The sequence below is a fragment of the Pseudonaja textilis genome, chromosome 1, assembly GCF_049901715.1.
Source record: "Pseudonaja textilis isolate UNSWEBS1 chromosome 1, rPseTex1.2, whole genome shotgun sequence".
Lineage (NCBI taxonomy): Eukaryota > Metazoa > Chordata > Lepidosauria > Squamata > Elapidae > Pseudonaja > Pseudonaja textilis.
Genome location: NC_141990.1, coordinates 46,666,736 through 46,689,550, shown reverse-complemented (window position 1 = coordinate 46,689,550; position 22,815 = coordinate 46,666,736).

Here is a 22,815-nt window from a genome sequence, read left to right as displayed (position 1 = left end):
TCTGAATGCATATTTGTGTTACATCTAATACAACCAGCTTCATAGACGAGCAAGATCAAATAAATGGTAAAACCTGACAAAGGGAAGAATAGATGGTATGTGGAGCCATCTGTTTTGGAGGACACCCAAGTCTGTCTGAATCTGCCGGGCCAAACTACCAGCTATTCTAAGATCCTCCATTCCAAGAGTAGTCTCATACACATCCACACAATCAGCTTCTCTCACCAACACTTTGGCTGCAACTTTTTTGTGCAATTAAGTAATTTATTCCTTTCTTCTTCCTCCTGATTCTCATGAATCCAAGCCACAAACAAGCCCCAGTTGCTCCTATTCAAGGAGTCTGATTGCATCTGGCAGTAATTGCTGAAAATCCTGAAGAGGAAACAGGGAAGGAAAGCATATTGTTTGTGGGGGTAATAGGTGAAGACCTGCCTCTCTTGACCTATAATACATTAGTGTCAGTGAACATTTGGCAGCCTTCAGATGATTAACAATGAAGATGAATCAAGCAAAAAAAAAAAAGAGGTAGAATTCTGCCTCATCTGAATCACCAGAACTGCATACATTTGCATGTTGATGAGCCATTCCTTTGTCTGTGTTTCTAATTATTATGACACGTTATGTCTTCATCACACAAGATTCTGATCTGTCTTGTTCAAAATGCATGTAAAAAAAATCCTGTTTATTGATTCAACATGTAACTTTAATTTTTATGTTTGCTTTAATTAAATACATATTTGCTTACCTTTGACTTATGTCTCCGTTTTTCTTCTTCTTGTACTATTCTTTATTTCATCTTGTTGACAAACAAACAGGTAACCTTTATTATGTTCCAATCGCTTACTAAGGAAAATTTGTTTCCTTCCCTGTAGTATTAGAATACAATTAGTCAAATGTAGATAAAATACAGACACTTCCTACAATAACTAACATATTAAGAGAACTCAAGCACCTCATGACAAAAATTGATGTCTCTTTTAGGTTATATCAGGGACTCAAAATTCTCCTTGTCACAACTGTGAGGATTTTTAAAGCTAATTTCATGAACATCAGTAATCTAGATATCCTTCATTTTATAGACAAGGTATAGAGGCCAACTGTGACACCCGCTATATGGGGCTGCTTTGAAGATGGCTCAGCAGCTTCAATTGGTCCAGATATGCAGCTAACTGGGAGTAGCATATTTAGCAGGGCCTACACCTCTGCTACAATCACTGCATTACCTAACAGTTTGTGTCCAATTAAAAGTGCTGTTTATTACTTTAAAGTTATATTTAACTTTCCACCTAGGTACCTACCCTTTTTCCCACCCAAATCTCTGTGAGAAAGTTTGCTGAAATCCCCACCCTCTGGGGATAAGCTGGCTGGGCAATCAACAATATGGCCTCTTGTTGGCTACCATTGCTCTTTGGAATAACTGCTTCCTAAAGGAAAAGCCTCATCTTCTCAAAACACCTTGAACTTTAGTGTTCTATGGGACATGTGATGGTACTAAGGACTGCCTTAGTTAGATTTTATGAAAATGTTGCTCTTCTTGGCTTTGTTATTTTTTAATTGTAAACCTCCTCAAGTCCTCCATGGAAATGGATAGTTTAAATTATTGTATGAATAAGTAAAATTTCCTAGGGATTTGCCTAACTGTATTGAATCAATCTATAGTCAGGGGTGGGCTGCTACCAGTTCGCACTGGTTCAGGCAAACCAGATGTTAATTTTACATCTGATTCAACAAACCGGTAGTTGCAACAACCAGCTGGCCCCATCCAGCCCAGCCCACCCACCCCTTCCAGGAGTCTCCAGGCACCCTGTTTTGGATCCCAGGTAAGTGGAGGGCTCACATGGAAGCTCAGGGAGGGCGAAAAATGGATCTCCCAGAGGCTCTGGAAGGCCTCCTGAGGGTTTCTGAAGAGCCTCTGGAACCCCGGGAGGGGGGAAACGGGCCTCCCAGAGGCTCCTGAAGGCTTCCAGAGAGCCTCTGGAGCCTGGGGAAGCCATTTTTGCCCTCCTGGAGGCTCGAGGAAAACTTCTGGAGCCCGGGAAGGGAGAAAATGGCCCTCCCGCCATGGTGCAGGAGGCTGGCTAGGCCACGCCCGCCATAGCCATGCAGATAACCAGTTGCTAATTTTTTTTTGAATTCCACTCATCTATAGTTATTATTCTCTGCATCTGTTAAATAGCTAATATACATGTAAAATTTCTCCTTGCCTTATTTAAATATTTTAAACCTAAAATATTTAAGTGACTTTCCACTAAGAGACTCAGTTTTGACCACAGCAAACTCCACAGACATAAATCATCTAGCAGCATAATTTGTGTCAGTGTTGGCTTTGCAACATATGTCCATGCTGAATCCTAGCAACTCTGGTTCAGATAGAACCAGGCGACCATTATAACCCTAAGTGAACACAGATACAGTTCTTCAGTTTGTCCTGGCCTGGAACTGAATACTTACATTTTTCTTTCCCTTTATTAAATCCTATGGCATTCCATAAGTAAGAGGTCAGTGAGCCAATCTCCCATTTCATTCCACTCCAGATGGAGCTCACATGTTGAGGAACGTGTGGAACAACTGTAAAAGAATGTTCATGGTTTCCTATCACAAAATTGTTTATAGGTAAAGTTTACTTTACATTCTTTTATTTCATGTAAATACTGAGTCTTCAACAGTGGTGGCATTCAATTTTCTTTTTTACTACCGGTTCTGTGGGTGTGGCTTGGTGGGCCCGGCAGGGGAAGGATACTGTAAAATCTCCGGTCAGAGATGGTGTTTGCCAGTTCTCTGAACTACTCAAAATTTCCGCTACCAGTGATCCAGAACTGGTCAGAACCTGCTTAATACCACCTCTGGTCTTCAACCTTCCTTCTAGAAAGATAGTGTAATCTTCTAATTTTATGTTTTTTGTCTTCATTTTGTAATTAGGTAAAGCTACTTGCTAATATCACTAGCAATAGTTTCTAAATTACCTTTAAAAGCAGTCCTGCTGTAATCAATATAAAAAGCTTACCAAGAATAGCCATACTACTATAGCTTATTCAGAAACAAGTTGTTCAATCTGAGCAACTAGGATCACTTTAACTTCCAAGACTATTTCCAATAGACATACCTAAAGAGGGTATAATATTCTCTAGGCTGTCTACCGAGTTCTCAAATCTGTGAAAAACTAAGCTAAGAAATCTCCACATTTATTTCACTGACAGTACCCAAATAGCAATCCAGCAAATGCAGTATGACAAGGAAGTAATAGAACTGGATATTATCAACTCCAAATTCCTTAATTATCTCATTCAGTGGCTTTGTAGAAATAAATAGGGACAGACTGAAACACCACAGAAGTCCATAACTCAATAAATGTAGGGTAAAACAGAAAATTTTCAATGGAGTCCTCAAATGGCAATTTTGAAACTAGTGTAACATCTTGATTCCAACTCTAATTCAGTGGAGCAATTCCAATAAGATACCATACAATAATTAATAGTATCAAAGCAATTGCCTGGATATTCTGATACAGAAATTTTGCCCAGGAAAAACTGTTTGGCTGACTCTTTCTTGATATCAATCACTGTTGCTTGACATAAAGAAGTATTTACCACTCTTATAATCTTACCAATTACATCTGCTTGCCTACTTCCGACTGCAAATACTTCACATGTTTTTGCTGGGTTAATAATAATAAACACCTGTCTTCATGGACACACATATATCATATTATCACACACATATTATTAGTAATTGTTGTGTTTTACATGCCAAGTTGCAGAAGCGCATATAACAGCTGATATACATGGGTTTTGATTCAAATATGTATGGTGGGTGCAGGAGGTGAAATTAGCACTGCAATGCGCCCTCCCCTACCTAGTGTTCCCTTATTGCCTATGTAGTCCACACTTAAGTACCATGAAAAATATCACACACAAAAATATATCACACAATAATTAAAAGTTTACAGTGATGGGACCACATAGCTAGCTGTCCAAGGCCACATGCAGGTTAGGTTAGGCATGCCTATAAAGGCCTAGAAGGTCTGCATGCCTTTATTAGAGAAAGATTTAAGTGAGTGAAGGTAGGAATCATCCTAGCTAGCACTGAATTTAGATCTGAAATTAATACTAGCAGAATCTCATGACACAAAAGCATTCTTTGTGCCTTATTCAATACTGCTTGTATAGAGGTGTAATTTCTACCTTCTTTTATATACAGTCATTAATTAATATTGTTTTTCTTGCTATCCAAGTTGTTTTAAGAGAAAATTATGGGCCCTGTAATGTCCAATAAAAGTAATGTGAGGAGAAATTAATTTGGTTCACATTATATGTCATGTATCCTGTAATTTTCAGTTCCAAACCAAGCCATGGTTGAATTTTGACACATCTACTTCTCCAATGCCATGAGCCATTATGACAAAGGCTATTACAAGGTATATACTAATATTATTTCAATATATAAAAGAAAGTTATAATAGAGGAAATACCCTGTGGAAAAAAATATCCATAATCTGAGTAGTACCTCTGGAAAGTGCCAGATTGGGGGAAACTGCAAATATATTTGCTATAGAACTTTTGGGATCAGTTTGCAAGATGACTATGAGATCGAATTCCTCAGCAGCCAGAGTTTGTCTGTATTTTCCTCATTTTTGAACTTGGAAGAAGGTTGTTAGCAATGAATGAAAAACAGAACAATATTTTTCCATAAAATGTCTAGTCCAGTTTTTTTTCCAGGTGATGCTCTTGTTGATTGAGAATTCTGAAAATTATAGTCAAGTATATCTAGAAACCCAAGCACTGTGTGATGGGGTAATTTCCCAATCTTGTCCCAGACAATGCTGACTTCCTCAGTTAGAAAACAGAGATGAGCACCGACCCCTAGAATCAGACATGACTGGACATGAGAAAACTTTAACTTTTTATATATCTAGAGGACACCTGATTGCAGACAGCTGGGGTAAATTAATTGCTGCATGTAAATTAAGCAGCACCCTACTTCAGTCTTCCCCAGATTAGGGGCTCTCGAGATCTTGTAGAAGTCTAGTCTTTACAATATGTTTACTTCTGCCATGCAAGGAGGGCATCAGTTATGTGCAGAATAGTTGCATCTGTTTCTTTTCCACTGGACCTCTTAAAGGTCTTAGAGAATGTTTTTCATGTCTGCAGATCAGCGTAATAACTCTGGCCTTTAGTGACACTCATATTTTCCCCCTTTCTGAGATATATTTAAATGTTCTTTTGAAATCTTGTGATAATATAATAACAAGTTGCTGCCACCAGACATACCATACCACACGTAATTCCTGGATGATATACCAGCACATATTGGGGAGTAACAGGGGTCACACAAAAGAGGCTAGAAAATAATTACATTTTACCAGAACTATATTCTCTGCTACCCACATGATGCCTTTATCTACACTGCAATTGACTGTCCTGCACTGACTTTTGAAGCAGCTAATCATAATAGCTACTGTTATGTCCTCGGGGCTGACACAAGTTCCCCCTCAGGTCCGAACATACTGCGGGGGCGTTTGCAGCCCCCATTGGCTGGCTCCCTTCGACAGCCGGCTATAAAAGCCGGCTGCTAGGTCGAGCCAGCCGCTGTTCGCTGGAAGGTCTGTTGTTAGCTTACAGACGCGACAGCCCCCTTTATTCCCCTGAATAAAGTGTGTTATTGAGATGCTCTGGTGTGGCCTCCCCATTTGTTCCGAGATAGAACATTGGCGACGAGGATGGGATCTGGCCAACCAGCAGCAATACCGAAAGAGCTGAAACACACACTAAAACGCTGAACCGTAGCCGCGCCGTTTGAGAGCTCGGTCAGTCGTTGATTGCGGAAGTGAAAGTGGAGCGTGTAGCCGCTCAGTTCAAAAAAGCTACGTGAGAGAAGTGGGGCACTGAGAACCTCAGCCGCCCAGCATTGAGCACAGAATCCAACCGCTGCTGTTCGGATTCTGCTTGTTAGCGAAGCTTTCGGCGCTGCGCTCACAGCCGCCAGAACACATAGGCGCGCGATTTGAATAGCTGTCAGCACGACACTGCAGCTATAGCCGCCTACGCCCTTGTAAGGGCGCGAAATTCAAACGGAAGTCAGTACGGCGCTACAGCAATAGCCGCCATAGTCACACAGAGCGTGTAACCCAGAGAGATCCTCTAGAGCTGAAGCAGCGCTGCGAGCTGCAGCTGCCACTCTTATCAGGGCCTTGTATTCCCAGAGAGAGATTGGTCAGTCTACCAACAGACTGAACACCAGTATGAATTCAAATCCGGCGTTTCCGCCATTTAAGCCAGATGAAGACAAGTGGGACTCTTACAGAAACCGCTTCAATCACTACCTTGATGCCATCGGTCTGGCCGACGCTACAGAAAACAGGAAGAAATCGTACTTCCTGAGTTACTGCGGGGCCACAGTATTTGATACCGCCACAGCGCTACTCGCCCCAAGGGAATTAAAGAACGTTCCGTGGTCCGAGCTGTTGGAGACACTCTCTAACCATTATTCTCCAAAGCCATCGCAGATAGCGAGACGTTTTGCCTTTCGTATGAGGAAACAAACAGATGGAGAATCTATCAATCAGTATATGGCCGCCCTGAGAACCGCAGCTCTCCACTGCGAATTTAAAAATTACCTAGACGACATGCTCCTGGATCAGCTCGTCTGTGGAGTCAGAGATTTAAGGTTACAGAGGCGGTTGCTGGCCAGAAAAGATCTCAACCTCACCCAGGCAATCGAGGAAGCTTTGGCCGCTGAACTAGAGACACAGTCGGCCGCTGAAATACAAGGAAGCGCAGCCAAACCCAGTCCGGTCACTGTTCATTCCGAGGAAGCAGTGAGTGAAGAAGACCCCACCGAACGCTTAGAGGTGCATCGCCTCAAACCTTTCAAACAGTCACAGGTAGGAGCTAGGCCAAAAAACGGCAACGTGCCCAAACAAATCCTGTTGTGCCTCTCCTGCGGGGGTCCCATGCCAGAACGACTTGCAGGTTCAGGAACGCCACCTGCAACAATTGCGACAAGAAAGGCCACATCGCCAGGGCCTGCCAGGCAACACACGCGGCTCCACAAAAGGCACCGTCCCCTTACTCCCCTCCGGGACCACCCAGGCAAGTAGAAAATTGTTATACCTGCTACCAAGCTAACCACACTTTTTTGACGCCTAATAAAATTACCCTCTCTATTCATTTAGAAGGTAAACCCTGTCTTATGGAAGTCGATACCGGATCGGCACTATCGATCATCTCTTGGAGCACACTTAAGAAAATACGACCCAGCCTGTCCAGGAAGCAACTCCAGAAGAGTCGTCTCACCTTGAGGGATTACCAGGGGAAGAATATTCCAGTACTCGGAACAGGCAAGTTCCTCGTTAAATTCAAATCCTTTAAAGGCCATCTGCCTTTGGTGGTGGTAGATGGTACCCTCCCTAGCCTTTTGGGGTTGGATTGGTTCCCCTATCTCGGCCTTAGCTTAACGGGAGTATATGCTGTCTCACCTTCCGATATCAACTCACTATTTTCAGACTATGCTGATGTGTTCAGCAATGAATTGGGTTGTTATAAGGGTACGCCCATATCCTTTTCGGTGGACCCCCAAGCAGTTCCCGTCCATTTAAAACCACGCAGAGTACCATTTGCTCTGCGCGCTAAGCTGGACGCGGAACTGGACAAATTGCTCAAACAAGGGGTGATTGAGCTCACAGATTTTGCTAAATGGGAGACTCCAATTGTCACACCCCTAAAAAAAGATGGTACTATAAGAATGTGTTCTGACTATAAGACCACAATAAACCGCTATCTACAGACTAGCGCATACCCAGTCCCAGTAATCCAACACTTACTACACACATTTGAACCGGGAACGATATTCGCCAAATTGGATATGTCACAGGCTTATCAGCAATTTCCTGTGGATAACCAAACGGCCGAATTGCAAACTATTGTCACCCACAGAGGGGCTTTTCGATGCAAGCACCTCCAATTTGGCGTTAGCGTCGCCCCAGGAATCTTCCAGTCATTAATGGAACGGATACTGCAAGGCCTCCCTGGCGTTGTTCCGTACTTTGATGACATATTGATTTCAGCCAGGGACAGGCCCCAACTTTTTCTCAGAGTCAGAGCGGTACTGGATAGGTTCAGGCAGCATGGCCTCAAACTAAAAAGGGAGAAGTGTGCCATCGCCACTAGGCAGGTGGGCTTTCTTGGATATAAAATAGACGCTTCTGGCATCCACCCTGTGGAGTCTAAAGTCAAAGCCATTCACGAGGCACCCACTCCGTCTTCCAAGTCAGAATTACAAGCTTTCCTGGGTTTGCTAAACTTCTATGCGTCGTTCCTACCCCACAAAGCATCAGTAGCTGAACCGTTGCATAGACTTCTAGACAAAAACACTCCGTGGCATTGGGGTCCCAAAGAGGAATACGCCTTTAAGGCAGTCAAATCGCTACTCACTTTGGACGCTGTCCTAATACAATTTGACCAGCACCTTCCTCTAGTCTTAGCTGCAGATGCCTCACCTTTCGGGATTGGGGCTGTCTTAAGCCACAGACTTCCCAACGGCTCCGAAGCGCCAATCGCATTCTTTTCTAGAACCTTGTCCACAACTGAGCGTAATTATAGCCAAATCGACAAAAAGGCCCTAGCCGCCGTTGCTGCAGTCAAAAAATTCCATGAATTTCTTTTTGGTCACAACTTCGAACTTGTCACAGATCACAAACCACTGTTAGGGCTCCTCTCAGGAGAAAAACAAACACCGCAAGTCTTGTCCCCCAGAATGACTAGGTGGACCCTATTCCTGGCGGCCTACTCGTACAAACTGGTTCACCGCCCAGGAAAAAACCTCAGCCACGCCGACGCACTCAGCCGCTGCCCGTTGCCAGCACCCGTGGAGGACCCGGCCCCGGTCCATGCCATTTTCGATGCCAGTGAGTTCGACATCCCAGTCACCGCTGGCGACATCGCTCTCCACTCCAAAAAAGATAAACTTATCGCCCAGGTTCTGGACTGGGTATGGAGGGGGTGGCCAGGCGGTAACCTCTCAACTGAATTCTCACCGTTCAAAACCCGCCAGCAAGAACTTTCCAGTTTACAGGGCTGCCTGCTATGGGGGACCAGAGTTGTCATTCCAAAACCGCTGCGCACACCCGTCCTGAGGGCGTTACACGAGGGGCACCCTGGCATCGTCCGGATGAAAGCGTTGGCTCGGAGTTACATCTGGTGGCCGGGCATGGACGACGAGATCACGAAATGGGTAAGCTCCTGCCGCCCCTGTCAGGAATCCAGGCCAGCACCACCGATCACCACCCCAACCAAAGGGAAAGTACCAACGCACCGTGGTCACGGTTGCACATTGACTTGGCCGGGCCCTTCCACGGCAAGACCTTCCTGGTGGTCGTGGATTCGTTCTCCAAATGGATCGATGTGGCTCTCCTACCCACAACCACCACCCGAGCAATTGCCCAGGCTCTGACCCGTTTATTTGTTACACACGGTCTGCCTGACACCATAGTCTCAGACAATGGGCCCCAATTTATGTCTACAGAATTCAGCCGGTATGCCACCAACCTGGGCATCCGGCATATCCTAACGGCCCCTTTTCATCCTGCCAGCAACGGGTTGGCGGAAAGAGCCGTTAGTTCAGCAAAAGAGGCGTTGGCAAGATTCACTCAAGACGACTGGCACTCCAGACTCTCTCGCTTTCTCTTAAGCCAGCACTCGACCCCATGTACTGTCACAAACAAGTCTCCAGCCGAATTATTGATGGGCAGGCGTCTAAGGACAGTGCTAGATAGACTGCATCCCCACTATTGCCCAGACACACCATTGGGTTCTAACACTAGGGTTAGGAGTTTTGTATTACAGGACCAAGTTTTCGTCAGGAACTACGCAGGCGATCCCCTGTGGGTACCTGGGAAGATCGTGGCCATCACCGGGCCGAGGTCATACCGCATCCAGTTGGAGGACGGGCGTATCTGGCGGAGGCATCTGGACCAGATAAGAAGTCGCCAGGGCGAACATGCCAACGCTGACCCAGGGGCTTCAGTGACCCTCCAATCACCGCACCCGAATCCCAGCTGGGACTTTCAGAGTGACCAGTCGCCACCAACCGAGTCAAGGGAACAGACGGTAGACCGGGACTGTCCTACGGAGTCATCAGCCGTACCAGCCGACGACACCACCGGGTTGCGGGACAATGACAATTTAACAATCCAACCCGAGGACTGTGACCACTCCCAGACTCCAGTCCAGACTCCAGATCGACCCTGTCGCCCGGCAAGGCCAGTTCCTGACTCCCAGAACTCTATGCCACCTTGTGCATCGCCAGAACTGCGCCGGTCGGGGCGCTCACACAAACCACCAGCTTACTTAAAGGACTATTCGTGTTCGTATCTAGGGGGAAGGGGTGTTATGTCCTCGGGGCTGACACAAGTTCCCCCTCAGGTCCGAACATACTGTGGGGGCGTTTGCAGCCCCCATTGGCTGGCTCCCTTCGACAGCCGGCTATAAAAGCCGGCTGCTAGGTCGAGCCAGCCGCTGTTCGCTGGAAGGTCTGTTGTTAGCTTACAGACGCGACAGCCCCCTTTATTCCCCTGAATAAAGTGTGTTATTGAGATGCTCTGGTGTGGCCTCCCCATTTGTTCCGAGATAGAACAGCTACCTTACAAAAAATACTCAAGAATGCATAGTAGAATATTTAAACTTACAAAACATCTAATACTGCTTAAGATAGAGGCAATAGATCTGTAATTCAAATACATCAAGCAAATTATGGATATGTAATTCCTTATTTCTCTCCAGCTTGCCACTATCTGGGTTTTTCCAGCATTCTTATGGGAATCCCAAAAAACCACAAGATTCCTCTGGACAACAAATATTTTTTTTCCTGAACACTTTTGTATCTTATAGATTTTTGGCTGCAAATCATATACCATTTTATAGAATTCTTCGGTTTTTACACAGTGGTGATGTACATCTTTGAGTATCTATTGGCTATGCTGCATACATGAAAGAAACACATGACAACATTGAATTGTTGTTGAAGGACATTCATTATACCAAGTACTGAGATCTAAAAGTAAAGGCTCTGCTGCTTGGAATGTAGCTTGCCTATACCAAGTACTGTTATTACATATATAAATGGGACGGCCATGCAAAAGAATCACATTACAATAAAAAGAGATGTCCATTCCAAAAGAATTTCATTCCAGGACAGAAAAACATGGCACATGAACTACTTATCAACCCAACAAAAACATTTTTGCCTCCACATCACATAAAACTCAGATTTTAAAAAATTGTGAAAATTATGAACAAAGAGGGTGATGTTTTTGTTATTTGAGACAGATATTTCCAAGAATAACTGCTGCCAAGATTTAGGAAGGCATTTTTGATGGTCTATAGATCAAATACTTCATCAGTGACAAGTGGTTTGAAGATCTGTTAGTAAGGCCAGAGAAAATCAACTGAAAAGCATTCAAGGATGTTGTTGAGAAACAGATCCTTCCAGTCTCTTGATTCTATGATACCTTGAGGCATAGTGGTCCCAACTAATTTCATTCCCACAATGATAATCCTATGAGGTGTAGGTTAGGTTGAGAGAGAGTGATTAGCTCAAAGTCATACAGCCAACTTTCATGCCTAATGGAGGCTTCAAACTTACTGTCTCCTGATTTTTAAGTTAGCACCTTAACCATTATGTCGAACTGATTTCAACATCTTGAATAGCTGCGTAACATGCAAATATTCAACACACAACTATTCTTCTCTCACGGTACTTTTCTTCCACCAAAAAGTTTTACCTGCTAGCATGCAACCAGAGGACCTTTGCCAGCAGAAAGGGACAATTCCACATTTAACACCTAGTCCAATCCCTTTTGTTTTCAGCTGTAATATCTGCGGTTATTTTGGCTGGTAAACAAACAGAGGGAAAGATGCGATCAAGTGTAAGGAGAGATTTGCACAGGGCAGACAAGTGAACATTTAATTTATTTACTGCTCCTAACAGATACCTGGGGTGACATTTATTAATAAACGACATTATCAGATGTCTGATATGTCGCTCACAGAAATTAATTACCCAGCTCGTGGTAAAACCATAACAAGCCTGCAGTGCTATAACATTTATGCTAATTGAAAATGAGATAAGTGCTGTGGGTGCAATTTGCATTCAATGCAGTGTATTAATTATCTTCTGTTCTCTTCATGATAAATACACCTGACTGAATCACTCTGCTAATTTGCCAGGTAATAGAGTTATAAGTGGATTCCCTCAGGTGAAAGCACCAGCCCTATTGGAACATCAAGGCATCGGTTTCAGCAAGGGATTCAGTGGGTTAGCAAAAACAAAAGAAAAAACGCTCAACCTTTTTCGCTTTTCCATGTGTATTGAGTTCAAAAGCACAGCAGCAGAACCTTTTCATTGCCCCTTTTTGTAGAATTTTTGAAATACAGTTTAAGCACTTTTAAATAAGAGAGGGGGGAGTCATTTCATTTAATGGATTGGGCACTGGGTTCATATCTCAGAAATCTGAGTTTGATGTTCTTGAAATCAGCATGCCCTTTCTCTTAATTTACAATATTGCATTTGAATAAACCCCCTCCTGTGGTGAGAGCTAGTAGTTAGCAATGATGAACTTTTGCTTTCAGTGAATTTCCCTTTTAAAAAAGATATCAGATACAGATAATCAGAGTTGGAAGGGACTTTATAGGTCATCTCGTCCAACCCCCCACCCAAGCGGGAGACCCTACACCATTTCTGACAAATGGCAGTCCAATCTCTTCTTGAAAGTCTCAACTGATGGCGCTCCCACAACTTCTGAGGGCAAGCTGTTCCATTGGCTGATTGTTCTCACTGTCAGAAATTTTCTCCTTATTTCCAGGTTAAATCTCTCCTTGTTCAGTTTCCATCCATTATTCCTTGTCTGGCCTACAAGAGCTTTAATAAATAGCTTGACCCCTTCCTCCCTGTGGCAGCTCCTCATATATTGGAAGACTGCTATCATGTCTCCCCTAGTCTTTCTCTTCACTAGATTAGCCATGCCCAGTTCCTGTAACTGTTCTTCATATGTTTTAGTCTCCAGTCCCCTAATCATCCTGGTTGCTCTTCTCTGTACTTTTTCTAGAGTCTCAACATCTTTTTTATAATGTGGTGAACAAAACTGGATGCAGTACTCTAGATGTGGTCTTACTAAGGCTTTGTAGAGTGGTATTAGTACTTCCCTTGAATAGTACAATATCATAGGAAGATGCACATGGCAGAAAGTCATACCTAGCCACTCTGTCTGTATCATTAGATTCTTCATATCTGGTACCAACACACATATTCAGTCTACATTATTATTTATTACATTCAAGATGGTGTGTATTATTCCTCCCAACTTCATTTCACCATAAAAGTAATGTTCTAAGGCAAATAAGACTTTAGAGTGGTGGGGGGGTTTTTTCGAACTTGGTAACTTTAATTTATATGGACTTCAACTCCTAGAATTCCCCAGCTAGAATGGACTTCAACTCTCAGAATTCTGGAAGTTGAAGTCCATTCATCTTAAGTCAAGTTTGAAAAATACTGCTTTAAAGTAAAAAAAATCTGGGAGTTTCTTGTTTTAATACAGCATATTAAGCTAAAAGTAAGAGATACAGTTTTAATACCACCTACTTTTACAACATTTTGGCTGTGGTCTTTCGTTCTTAAACATGAATACTTTAAAGTTCAACCCAATGTAGTGCAGTTTTTAATTTATTTTTGCCTTTTATTTTTTTTACTTTTGTCCTCATAATAATTCTGTGAGTTAGGTTAGACCATAAAATCCCATACATGTCTACAATAACTACTTTATTCACAAAATGACAAAAATAGTATCTAAGGATAAATGTATAATATAAAATATGAATCAGGAATAACAGATACTGTGAGTATCCAAGCCTTCAAGTATTTATTCTAATAAAAATGGAGAAAAGAATAGTCATTTGAATGGGCAATTTTAAAGCACTTTTCCCAGAATAAAAAATATATAGGAAAAAAGGAAATGCTTATTGCTATCTGCAAATTTCCCTTTTCATGATAAAATTATAGAACATACATTTATGTATGGTTGCCATCCTCATATCAGAAACATCTTCTGTTGTGATAAGTGTGGATTTAATTTTTTAAAAGTAATCAGTAAAATTCAGGAATACAGAAATATTGACTAGGCATAATTTTCGCCCTCTTCACAGAAATATTTGTTTAGAAAGCAAAATCCAGCATGAATAACACAGTTAAGTACTAAATAATAACACAATTGATAATGAGATATTCACTCAGATAGATCCATAGCAAAGTACATTCTGGTATTTATTAAGCTCAAGTAAACATTGCAACTTACTGACATATGTATACCTTAGTGTGCCATATATTATTGCTTTTATCAAGCAATTCAAACAGTCAAAAGAATTTAACAGGTTTTTTTTTTAGTTCCATACCTTATGACAGCCACCCAAAGTAAATTAATAGTATTGTTCTTTCTATTAAACATATAGCAACAGCAATAGCATTTAGACTTATATACCATTTCACAGCGCTTTACAGCTCCCTCTCTATATATTTTGAATGGATAAATGGATGAATGGATGGACGGATGGATGGATGGATGGATGGATGGCCAGTCTGTTAGTCTGCTTGTCTCTATCTGGTCTTTGAGTATTGTGTTATACGATACACTGAAAAAATTGAGGGGAGACAAACACAAAAATTGGGTTTGAGAGAAAAAACTACATTTAATTTAATTTAAATCTATTCAACTTAAATGAAATATAATTAATGACAATTAAATGAATTAGAATTATTATTTTATCCACCATATATTTAGTAATTTTCCCCTTCCATCATACTCTCCTTGAAATACAAGATTCATTATTTAGAAATAATCTCGGATTCCCATTAGGAAAAAACACCAAGTGCCCCTGTTTATGATGCAGCTGTACCTAGTAGGGTGATACTTGCCTTGGTAATCTCCATTGAGCAGTATCAATCTCTTCAACGGGTCCAAAATGTAGCTGTAATTGTGTTCACTGGCATATGGCTATATAAACAATTAGAGTATGTTTGGGATACCTGCATTGGCTCCCAGGCTGTTTCCATTGCCAATTCCATTACTGAGGAAGCTTGACTTTTTTTTTTTTGCATCCCATATTAACTTGCTCAGATTTTAAAATAAAATGGAATGGTTCCTCATCAAAGGCTTCTCATAAGTTTAACCAAGGTATAAAAGAACAAGTCTTCTTGTGATAAGCAACTGGTAAAATAATAGAAAACAAAGAGTGGAAATTGTAAATGGACATTTTCAGTGGAATGTAATGAGTTGAGTCCCATAAGGTTCTTTCTGAGGTCTGATACTTTGTAACATATTTATAAATGATCTGGAATTGGAGTGTGAAGATCAAATTTTTCTGATGACACTAAATTGTTCAGAGCAGTAAAAAATAATGATGGATTGAGAAGAGTTCAAATGGATCTCTGTATATCGATGACCAAGAGAGGCTAAACAGTGCACATGAGAGACAGAGCTCAGGTGATAAGCAAGGATCACCCCCTCCTGATCCTTGTGTCAGGGTTCCAAGTAATAAATAAAGACTCTGAATTCCTCAAATGTTACTTTTATTGGAAATATCATATTGGCACATATCTAGTGAAAAATGGCTTCGGTCAATGCAGCTTCAGGGTTGACCCCTCAAGCATGGAGAGTGGAGAGAAGGCAGGAACAGCGCAGGCTGACTCTGGGTAGAGTGTCCCGCCCCTCTCTACAAGGCACACCTGGGGACCATGGTAGGATTCAAAAAATTTTACTACCAGTTCTGTGGGCATGGCTTGGTGGGCATGGCATGGCTTGGTGGGCATGGCAGGAGAAGGTTACTGAAAAATCCCCATTCCCTCCCCACCCCACTAACCTGCTTTCCAGCTCCATTCTCGTGTTCAGGGCAATAAAAAAAGATCCAGCTGATCAGTTGGGACTCAGGAGGCAGAGAATAGATGGGGTCTGGGCCAGTCAGAGGTGGCATTTGCCGGTTCTCCAAACTACTCAAAATTTCCACTACCAGTTCTCCAGAACTGGTCAGAACCTGCTGAATACCATCTCTGCTGGGGACTGAGACTTAACAAGATGCTATGGGGAGGGGCATTTGTCAGAAACAAACTCTAGATTCATGGAGTATTGTATGCCATCGCTGATGTTGGACTTTTATTTCTTGCTTCCTGGATTAATTGCCTTGTTTCTTTGCTTCCTGGGCTAATTCTAAATCCAGAATTCCTGCTGGATTTCTTGTTTGGCAGCTGTTGTGCTCACAGCTGCTGGAGGTGTGTGTGTGTGAGAGAGAGAGAGAGATCCCTTTGCTCTGGGACTTGCCAAAAATGTGGGAGCATTTGGGGAACATTTGGGGGCAATAAAGGGGTGGTTTGAACTGTCAGCTGACTGTGTTGCATCTGTGCCATGCCCCAGTTTATCACAGTGGTACTTATTTTTCTACTTGTATTTGCATGGTTTTGAATTGCTAAGTGGGCACGATCTGGGTCAAGTAACAGGAGCTCACCCCATTGTGCAGCAGTTGGGTCTCGAACCTGGATTTTCAGCTGGAAAGCTCAGCATCTTTAACCACTGAGCCATCATATCCCCCTATTACGGATAATAAGAAACGATATTGAAAACAGAGGTGCCGATACCATAATGCCTTTATATACATCAATGATTTGACCACATCTGACGTATTAATTATCTGTGGTTCTTCTCATCACACCTCAAAAAGGATATAGTGAGGCTAGAGAGGAGGCCACTAACATGATCAAGAGGCTGGGAAGCTGTGATATTTGCGGCCGTTTAATTTAGAAAGGAAACAAATGAGAGGAAACATGATTAAGATGGACAGAATTATACATGGTGTGGATAAAATGAACAAGGAGAAGCTATTTTCCTCTTCCTCCAAAACAAGAACCAAATGTGACTCCTGAAACCGAATCCTGGAAGAATCAGGAAAAACAAATCTCTACAGATTTTTTTTTATGTAAAGCTGCTACTCTGCAAAACAGAGCCAGCCTTTTGCAACTTGTAAATTACTACTGCTCTGAGTTAGCAGTTCTATGAATGGATAAACCCTTCATGGCAAATATTTCCAGCTGATAAAATACTCTCTAAATTCTAATGTGCACACTAGTGACCTGTATAGTATGCTCTGGGATTTCAATTACTTAACTACTGTTTTGTTCCTTAATAGCTTTTGCTGGTAAATCCAAATATGGAATATAAATTATTGGAATCAATCAATGTATCAGTTATTAATCTTATTGACCAAAGTGTGCATGATCATGAGTATTATAATACCATATGTGATTATAATTAGCATGAATGATGTATCAAAAAGGATTAAATGTGTTAATAGAGGATAAGCTTAATAAAAACTGCACATCCTACTAACTATAAGGAAACTTAGTTGTGGGACACACCTACTAGAGACTGATTAAAGGATGATCACTTACAGCAGGGCTGTCAAACTCCTGGCCCATGGGCCAGATGAGTAACATGCTAGTCATACCCATGCCCGGTTTAGTGAAGGGGAAAAAGCCCCAATGCATCACATGATGCCACCACGATGGCGTGAGTTTGATACCCGTGGTTTACAGCATTGCCAAAGAATATTAAATGCACTACCAAAAGAGAGGATAAAGAGCTACATGTCATATGCATATGAAGTAATATAAATTTACTATAACTTAAAATAAATATATATTTCACTTATTAAAAAGTGTTTGATGAAGTAACTTCTATGCCTACTCATGCTGACACTAAATGTAAGAGGGCCCTTGGCTCTTTCTTCTTATACTTTGCCATTACTTAATCAGATGGAGTTGGACAGTTTTCAAATAGAAAACACCTTCAAATGGACCATTTCAGAGGTAGTATTGAGCAGGTTCTAACCAGTTCTGGAGAACCAGTAGCAGAAATTTTGAGTAGTTCGGAGAACTGGCAAATACCTCTGATAGGCCTTGCACCCATCTATTCTCTGCTTCCCAAGTCCCAGCTGATTGGCTGGGTCTTCTTTTGTTGCTTGCACAGGAGAACACAGCTGGCAAGAAGGTTAGTGGGGTGGTGAGGGAATGGGGATTTTACAGTATCCTTCCCCCAGGAGTGGGGAGGGAATGGGGATTTTGCAGTAACCTTCCCCCAGGAGTGGGGTGGGAATAGGGATTTTACAATATCCTTCCCCTGCCATGCCCATCAAGCCACGCCATCCCATCTAGCCATACCCATAGAACCGGTAGTAAAAAAAAATTAAATCCCACCACTGGATCATTTGTTCTTTGGATGGACAACTGTAAAGTAGAATTCATGGCCATTCTGTCTTCTGCTTCTGTTGTAAGTCTTCCAAGAAGCACCTGCAAAGGACAGCAACCTATATAAATTTGGGGGATTAATCTAGCAAAAGTCCATTGTTTATGGTTGTGTCATTAGTGAGGGTAAGTTGAATTCAGTATCTAGTAGGAGATGCCTCATTTCTTAGTGCAGTTTGTGGTCCCATGCAAAGTAAACCAGTTTTGCCATTTAGGATGAAACTCACATGAGCATCTGTCTAACATGTCGGTTCAGTTTCTTCCATTTTAAATAAAACATCTTTTCTCCTGCTTAATAGTGCAGTTTCAAATAAAAATCAAATGCCCTTTGGGTGGGCATGCAATTTTGTCCAACAAGAAGCAAATAGGAAAAAACCCACATATTTCAGTCTGTAAACTTTGCTTTTTGAAAGAAAAACCTAGCCGTTGTAAAACAACATGGTGAGGTGACAGGGCAGGGGCAGAGAGTTGTTAACAAAATTCTTAACTTTGACTCTGAAACACATTTGTTCAATAGGCATCCTAATGACATTATTGCAGCTAAAAACAGAGAGACTTGAAAATGCTGTATACATTATGACTCTCATTATCCACCAACTGCAAGAATGCCACACTAAAACTAACTCAAAACACCTCAGGGAAGGTAATTGCTACTAATGGATCTGAAGTGTGTAAAATTGGGCATTATTACCCAGTCATCATATCCTTGAATCGCCAGAGCTGTGGGATATTGTAGTTACTAGGCTTGTCATCTCTCAATCACAGGAGAAATTTGACAAAAGTGGCCAACTCTTCTTCATTTTGCATTAGAAGGAAAATTCAACAACAGCTAAATATTACAACAGCCTGTTTGTGCCTAAGAGGGTATAAAAGGGTCAGTGTTTTGCTTTTCTAAACTACTATTTCCATGTTTTGAGAAACACCTGCAGATGTTGCCCCAGTCTAGAATAGTTCTCCAGTGGAATATCTTATTCTGAATGCCTACACATAATGTTTTGCGCATTCACCTGCATCAGTTTTTGCAACCTCGGCTTTCCACCCCAGATATGTTGAACTAAAACTATCCTAGCTTTTAGTTGGTGGAGTATCTGAAAAAGAAATTCATTTATTTCCCACACTATTGGTTTTTATTCTACATTTTTTTCAAGGTCTGAATATGGTCTGTTTGACTGCCATTATGATTGTACTGTACTTCACTGACAATAACATGAGGCGAATACAGAGAAATAAATCTTTTGTGCTTAATAAGTACTATTTTCTTCAAATAAAGTAAGTGTTATAATTGCTTTGGGGGATATAAGTATGGAAACATCCACTGGTTCTATAGTGTGATATAATTACAGAATATCAGCAATGGTTTATTCAAAACTACCCTGAGCTAATATAAAGCAAATTTAAGGAAGCTGAGAATATGATTGCAAAAAGGCCTGGCTCAATAAAAAGAGAAGAATGATGCAGACTCAAAAATAATAATTTCAAATTTAAGAAGAGTAGAAAATACAAGTGGATGAGGGGCAGAATAAAAATGCCAAGTATTTTATCAATGTGTCCATTTGGAGTATCAAGGAATAATGCAACAGATCTGACACTTCTTGATCTTCAGAACACAAATTTGAATAAAAAATAAGTACAAGCTAGATCAAGGCCATCCTTCTTTATATTTCAGAAGTATTTTTAAAGAGTTCTTACAGAATTTCTAAAAATAAAAACTATCCATGGAATCACATGCACTAATATGGGTGAATTCTCACAAGAGATTATACAAGCAGATCTCTCTATTGCATATATTGCAATGAACTTTTCTTGGTGTGGTCTGTGAAATCAGGTGTTGATGGCATATATTCAAACATAATATGGACAAAGAATAGAATAATAGTCTGAGCTCTAAGCAAATTCTGCATCCAGATTCTTGCTATTGTTTGCAGAATGCTGAAAACAAAGGGCTCTAATACAAGGTTTTGGGTCAAAAAGAGTTCCTGTGACATTAAAGTTACCTTGCCCATAGAAGATTTTCATACACACCTCCAGTCCTTGTCCTGAATGGTGTCAGTCTAGGATAATGACAAGATGTAAACTGGGAGAAGACAAACAAGGTAGCCCGAGGCAGGCCAAGGTGACCGTTGACTTAACATATTCCATTATTAATGCAGACTTCAGTCGTATGTAATAGACACTGACATATTTTGGTGAACAAAAGCAGTTGTGAATCAAGGTATGGATATTGATTTATACATGGTTACTTCTCTTAGCCAAGCACTTTGCAGAATTGCACAACAAATGCACAGATTTATGTCCATCAGAATAGGAAAAGCAAATTCCTCCATATAGGCTGGCGGTGAGATATTGTGATGAGTCTAACATTGACGGAAACACAATCCAACCTTCTAGGAAGCAATTGTGATAGAAATGAAAGAGAAAATAAATAAATAAATAAAATACTGACTGTAGAGGTCATAGTGTCAACTGATAAACTAAAGACCACAGAAAGCTAAGGACCACTTCCTGCATGGAAAATATTGCTACTCCAGGATACCTCCTATATGAAGAAATCCTTGAAAAGAAGGTTAAAGAAGGATCCATATTAACATCAGACTTGAAAAATGAACCACCAAGTCATATGGGCAAAGTACCCAAGCAACTACATTCAGTCTTCAAAGAGACCTGTGCTGCAATAATCTATTCTGCATAGTAAGGCTAATACTGTTTTCTTTACATAGAATCAAGTGTACCAACCCAAGATGTTTAAAAGAAGTCCAGGATGCAGATGATTGTGGTATTTATTCTTTTTGAACTTTAACATTTACCTGTTCTATATCTCTCAGACCAAGAGAGAGAGTGAAATATATCTAAACTTTTCCAGAAGTTGTAATATAGTTCCTGGCTTAAAAAAAATAAATCAGAATGTATTTTAAACATTGTGTTTCAAAATGTGTCTTTTATATCTATAAGATATAAAGGCCTACACTAAAATAGCACCATAGAGAAAGAAAAATAAAAGACAGCAAATGAGACCAACTTGGTTGCACAAGCAATCTGACAAACTGTGGGACAAGAAGGAATGATATAAAAAATGGGAAGAGGCATATGTAAAAACCAGCAAATAGCCCAAATCTGCAGGGACGGAGTCAGGATGGCTAAACCTAAGAATGAACTAAGACTTGCAACAAATACCCAAAGATAACAAAAAAAAAATTCTTTCAATATGTAGGAAATGAGAAAAAAGTCAAGGAAAAAGAGCAAAGAACCTGAGCTTTAACTATGTCTGGTGCAGAGATGGTATTCAGCAGGTTCTAACCAGTTCTGGAGAACCAGTAGTGGAAATTTTGAGTAGTTCAGAATACCACCTCTGACTGGCCCACCCCCATCTATTCTCTGTCTCCCGAGTCCCAGCTGATTGGCTGGGTCTTCTTTTGTTGCCCTGCACAGGAGAACGGAGCTGGAAAGCAGGTTAGTGGGATGAGGAGAGAATGGGATTTTGCACTATCCTTCCCCTGGAGTGGGGAGGGAATGGAGATTTTACAGTATGCTTGCCCTGCCATGCCCACCAAGACACCCTCACCAAGCCACACCATACCCACCAACCACTGGTCTGATGTACCACTGGTCTGATGTAGCTTTTTGCAAACTAATTATGGTAGCTCTAGGTGGCAAGCTCTCATTCTGATCGTTTTACATAAATTCAATTTAAGGTCCCCAGTAGAAATCATATAACCTGCTGGATATAGAGTTACCTGATCTCTCTCCCTTGCTGCAGAATACTTTCAGATAAAGTAGACGATGTGGTAAGATACTGTAAGATGTTGAACAAGAAGTGAGGAGAGTCAGTTGAAGTCCTTCCTCAGTCCTTCCTGGATGACAGTTGAACATTTTAGGTCAGCTGCTCTCTCTCAGCCAGGCTGTTTTGCTCTTGGGAGAAAGGAAGGTTATAATGCTAACGCTTTTATTAATATTATGCATAAAGCATCTGAAAAGAAACATCTTGAATTTAAGACCCAATCCCTTAAAAGGACAATATAAATGGAAAAAAGGTGTCAGGGAGAGGGAAAAAAAGCGAAAGACTCAGTTTAAAAATTGTAAAAAATTTAAAATTCTTCAAAGAATTTTATCCATAGAAATATTGGTAGGTGTTTGCATCTCAATGGTGTCTTTTCTTGCCATCCCATTGAGTAAATGCAGAAATGAACGAGCATCTGAACACATGACAATACAAGTGAAATAATTAATTTGCTTAATGGAATCTCTGTCTAGCCCAACAACACATGAACCTAAATTTTTGAACATAAACATACTGAGCAGGTAACATAAATCATAATAAAATTCCTGGTGAATATTATTATGCCCAATTGATTGCATACCACTATGCATACCACTATGTACCTTGTTTTGGACTGAATTTTCTACAGTTCCTGGGAGAGTTTTTCTCCAGCGAAAGGTAACCTGGACATTGGGGGCAAAAGTGCAGATAATAAAGGGACTCTTGTT